Raw genomic sequence first — 5,819 nt, 5'->3', positions numbered from 1 at the left:
TAAATTACCCACAATTTTATTATTTTCATTTCCTTACTTGGAGATGGCTTGAGTGTGACATTTCCTCACCTATAGGTCAGGTGAGCAGAAATCTTTCTTGCTGTGTTTTGGGGGTTTTTTTAATTGTATTTTTTTAACTGTTTATTTGGGTATTATTTTTGTTTGTTTTGATTATGCTGCACAACATGAGAGATGTTAGTTTCCCAGTCAGGGACTGAACCCATGCTTCCTGTGTTGAAAGCCCAGAGCCTTAACCAGTGGACTTCCAGAGAAGTTCCCTATGTTTTGTTTTTCTTTTTCCTATACAACCATCAGCTGGTTCTGCAGCAGATATAGAGCAGATTGGCTGGTGTGGAACCTTCCTGGGCTACCCTGCTCTGTCTACCATGGTCATCCACTGGTCCTAATTCTTTGTTGCTTTCCATGTCCATCTCAATGATTCTCCATCATCAGGCCTCTCATTGGAATCATTCATCTCATCCATGTCCTCACTGTCCTCTGAGTCTCCTCTCTCTCGGCCATCTTAATCCTCTTTCTCCTTCTTATCACAGTGGTCTGAGTCTAGCTTGCCAAAGAAACACCAAGTTTCTGTTTTTCTGTGTGATGCTCTGGAGCCAGGCTTCATGCTGCCATCCTGCAGCTGGGCCTGTCTCCTCCTTCCAGGGTCCATCCAGATTCAACCACAGTGTCTCAGTCACGAGACAAGAGTGATGACAGCAAGGTCGACATGGCCCCCAGAGAGCCATATGGCCTTGGTCAAGGCGCTTAACCTCTGTGGACCTCAGTTTCAGGAAGCAGAAGTTCTGCAGTGGTATCTTAGGTTATGGAGTCTGCGTGGTAACAGGATGATAGCAAGTGAGTAGTTTCTGGCTTCCTGCAGGAAGTGTGCAGTCTCAGCCCAGATTTTAAGCACAAAGGAATGTGCGTACACCTAGATTCAGGAGGCCTTGATTCTACTCCTGGTTTTGTTACTATTTTTAATCCTTTGCCAGCTGTGTGGTTTTGGACAGTCCTTTAGCCCATCTAAAGCTCTGTTTCCTAGGGAGCATGATGGGAAGGGAAATCTTCACTTATATTCAATGTCAAATATGAATCATATGTCTTTACATCCATATATCACACTTTCTTCCCAACAATTCTGTAAAATTAATTGTTAGCCTTAATATGAGAAAAATGCAGCTTTTAGAGAAGTTAAAGAATTTTTCCAAGATCTCATAGCCTGTAGATAGTGGAGAAGGAATTCAAACTCAGGTCTGGCTAACTCTAAGACCGTGGAAAAGACCATGCACTTTTTTTTTTTTTCCTTTAGACCATTATAGCCTGCTGATATAGGATGTTGAGATATCCAAATGAGTTTTTGTAAATTAAAGAGTTTTTTAAAAGCGAAACATACAGGAAGATGAGATTGCAATATTTTAACTAACTTCATTTTTTGTTGTATTACAAAAACAAAAAGTCTCAGCCTCTGCCCCAAAGATATTGATAGTCTGGCTTTGAAAAAACCTCATAAAACATATAATGGATATATTCTGTCATATATATTCAGTTCATTGACTTCAGTATATAGTAAGAGTGGAGTTTTGATTTTGCAAGTGGTACAAAGATGCATAAAATAGGCACCTTCCCTCAAGGAAGGAATATCATACTATAGTGAAGTTCATAAGAGCAGAAGAGTTTGTTGCACAACAGGACAGAATGAAATGAGCATTAAACAGTGGTCTAAGAAGCATATCCAGAGAGTACAAAGAAGAAAGCACTGACCAGGCACACCAAGGAAGACTCTAGAGTGTGCCATTTTCAAGAGTCTTGAAAGGTGGGCAAAGAATGTGAGAACACATTCCAGGCTGAATGGCCTGAAATGAAAAGGCACAGAAGCTTGAAGGCATACATGTGAAAAAGTTGAGTTGAGGTAGTTACATCTGAGAAAGAAATGATCCTAGAGAGCAAAAAAATAGAAAGACTTAACCACCTTAACCTATAACTACTTAGTACTGAGTTCTTGACAACATGCCTGCTCCCCTTGTTTTTCTTTTCAAATTAAGTGATGTCATATCTGAAAGAAAATAATTTGTTACATGGTACAATGGAGAAAAAATATGGAATAAAATTTTCTACCACATAATGTGCTAACTACAGGTACCAACAGTAAAAGCAAACAGGTTAGGAAAAAGCAGGGGGTTCCCAAAGAAGAAAATTTGTACAAAAGAAGCAGTGTTTGTGGTGGCCTTAAATGATAGGTTAGGAATGACTAGCTAGAGAGGAGGAAGAATTGAAGGAGAACGCAGGTGATTTGTCATTTCAATCATGCCTCCTTGCCTGACCCAGTTTGCCTGAGTGGAATTGTGCAAACAATTGTGGAACGTCTCTGCCACCGTGAGTACATATTGCTGTGGTTAAGTTTAAAAACCCATGAAATGAAGCATGCTACAATGAAATAGAGTGTTTTTCAGTTTGTCTTTAAAGTTCCTCCTTAGCAATTTATGTCTTCTCTCCAAAAGCTTAGAACAAATTTAAGTTCATGGCATTTAAGTTCATTTCTTTTCTTTTCTTTTTCTCTCACATTTCAGTGTGAATGGTGAACATACAAGTAGAAAATCAGGGAACCTATATTTTAGATTTTTAAGGATATTATGGTGGCATTTGGTTCTTAACCAAAGTATATATGCTATTAAATAAAAATCATAATAAATTATATTAGAAGAGTTGAATGGAAATATAATGAGCCCAATTAAAGTAGTTCATAAGTGGCTGCTAGAGGAGTGTACTGGAACACTAACTGAATGATCCCCAAAATAAATAAACATTAGTTAAGTCTATATTAATTGCTCTTGACAGAGCCTAGTGCATGTTCATGTTCAATCACTAATTAAGTTGATAGAAAAACTTTTCTTGTATTTATGTGTGCATGCTCACTCATGTCCAACTCTTTGCAACTTCATGGACTGTAGCCCACCAAGCTCCTCTGTCCATGGAATTTTCCAGGCAAGAATACTGGAGTGGGTTGCCATTTCCTTCTTCAGGTGATCTTCCCAACGCAGGGATCAAACCTGTGTCTCTGTGTCTCCTGTATTGGCAGGTGGATTCTTTACCTCTGGCGCCACCTGGAAAGCCATTGTATTCATAGGCAGTGTTAATTCCTTTTAACATTTAAAACAATGTTCTGGGGGAAAAAAAAAGTGAAAATGTATTAGTTTAATTATTTTTGTCTCTATTTTTCATTTCAATAATTACCTTTGTGAACCTGAATCCAAGTTCTTTGAGCACTGGCATGATAGAAGTGGATCAGAGTCTGCATATGGGCCTTATAACCTACCAAAGGCAAACCAACCAGATGCAAGAGAAAACTGACCTGAGAAAACCAGCTTAGATATTCCAAAGATGACCTTGTTTCACCAAGGTCTACATCTTGCCCTGGATACCAGGAGCATTAGGAAGTCCTCTTGTTCATTCGGAGGGAAACCCAGATTCAGGTCTTACTAATGAGCTAGTAAACCGTTTGCAAAGTAAGTATTCTGAGGGTTTCCCAAGTACACCTACTTGAAACTGAGACCAAAATTTGGTTAACAGGGTGCAGAAAATGCACACTCCTTACCTAACCACTCAAATGTGGCTATCCCATCGAAGACATCCTCCTCCCTTGGTGTCCATTTCTTCCAAGAATCTTTTCCAAATCCTCTATGGAACCAATGGCATCACCCTCTGTCTTTCTCTCTACATTTAGAGGTCCATTTCCATGACTTATCCAAACCTGGTTCCTAGAACCTCAGCAAGGTCTAAAGTCCAAGTCAACTAGGTTCGATCAGCAAGACAGAGACCCTGACATGTAGTTTCCCTGTCACAATCACAAATTGTGAAGCATCTCTTTACAGTTGTTCACCCATGAATGATCTCTGACCTCTCAAACAAGAGCTCAGTTCAGTTCAGTTCAGTCGCTCAGTCATGTCCGACTCTTTGCGACCCCATGAATCACAGCACGCCAGGCCTCCCTGTCCATCATCAACTCCCGAGTTCACTCAGACTCATGTCCATCAAGTCAGTGATGTCATCCAGCCATCTCATCCTCTGTCGTCCCCTTTTCCTCTTGCCCCCAATCCCTCCCAGCATCAGAGTCTTTTCCAGTGAGTCAACTCTTCGCTTGAAGTGGCCAAAGTACTGGAGTTTCAGCTTTAGCATCATTCCTCCCAAAGAAATCCCAGGGTTGATCTCCTTTAGAATGGACTGGTTGGATCTCCTTACAGTCCAAGGGACTCTCAAGAGTCTTCTCCAACACCACAGTTCAAAAGCATCAATTCTGCGGCACTCAGCCTTCTTCACAATCCAACTCTCACATCCATACATGACCACAGGAAAAACCATAGCTTTGACTAGATGGACCTTAGTTGGCAAAGTAATGTCTCTGCTTTTGAATATACTATCTAGGTTGGTCATAACTTTTCTTCCAAGGAGTAAGTGTCTTTTAATTTCATGGCTGCAATCACCATCTGCAGTGATTTTGGAGCCCCAAAATAAAGTCTGACACTGTTTCCACTGTTGCCCCCTCTATTTCCCATGAGGTGATGGGACCAGATGCCAATATCTTCGTTTTCTGAATTGAGTTTCAGGCCAACTTTTTCACTCTCTACTTTCACTTTCATCAAGTGGCTTTTTAGGTCCTCTTCACTTTCTGCCATAAGGGTGGTGTCATCTGCATATCTGAGGTTATTGATATTTCTCCCAGCAGTCTTGATTCCAGCTTGTGCTTCTTCCAGCCCAGCATTTCTCATGATATATTCTGCATATAAGTTAAATAAGCAGGGTGACAATATACAGCCTTGATGTACTCCTTTTCCTATTTGGAACCAGTCTGTTGTTCCATGTCCAGTTCTAACTGTTGCTTCCTGACCTGCTTATAGGTTTCTGAAGAGGTAGGTCAGGTGGTCTGGTATTCCCATCTCTTTCAGAATTTTCCACAAACAAGAGCTAGTAGTTAGGGTACCTATGACCTGTCCATGAAGCCTAGTTATAGAAGATGAACTTTAAGACGTCAGTAAATGCCTATATTAATTTCATTGTTTTTGGAAATGTCCTTGCTCAGGTAATCCTTCATGAATAAGTAATCCTGTATTATCTCTGGAGATAGATTAATACTTCCCTGGTAGTCCACTGGTTAAGAATCCACCTGCCAATACATGGAACACGAGTCTGATCGCTGATCTGGAAGATCCCACATGCTGTGGGATAAGCCCAAGGGCCACAACTACTGAGCCGGCATGCCTAGAGCCCATGCTCCACAACAGAAGAAAAGCCCCTACTCACCAAAACTAGAGAAAGCCCATTCACAGCAATAAAGACCAGTGCAGCTAAAAGTAAAAAATAAAAAAATTTTAATTGAAAAAAAGAAGAAAAACTGAATTGACTGACCATAGGGAAGGTTGTCCCTTCTCCTGACACTTAGGAGAGGGACTTGGACTCCCTGTATTTCATGTTGACTTGCTCCCTGATGTGGCTATCATTCTCTTTTCTCGAGTGATTCTGTTCATTTAGATGGTACACATTTGTTCTCATGCACATAGATAAAACTTTTCTAGGATATTTATCAATCAGTTTTCTGATTCTATGAATCACCTGGCAATCTGATCTCCCAGTTTGCCTATTTGGATTTTTCTTTTAAGCTAGTGTTTAGTTTTTGTGGGAGAAGTGCCTTCATAGGATGTAAAGACACAAACAGTACCAAAAATCATATAATGAAAAACAGCAAACAGTCAATATTACCTGGTTTTTCTCTCCAGAGAAAATAAATTTCAAGTCTTTTGACTATTTTATATGGTATTTTCCTTTAT

The sequence above is a fragment of the Capricornis sumatraensis genome, chromosome 1 (assembly GCF_032405125.1).
Source record: "Capricornis sumatraensis isolate serow.1 chromosome 1, serow.2, whole genome shotgun sequence".
In the NCBI taxonomy this organism is placed as follows: Eukaryota; Metazoa; Chordata; class Mammalia; order Artiodactyla; family Bovidae; genus Capricornis; species Capricornis sumatraensis.
Note: the sequence above shows the minus strand (reverse complement) of the source record.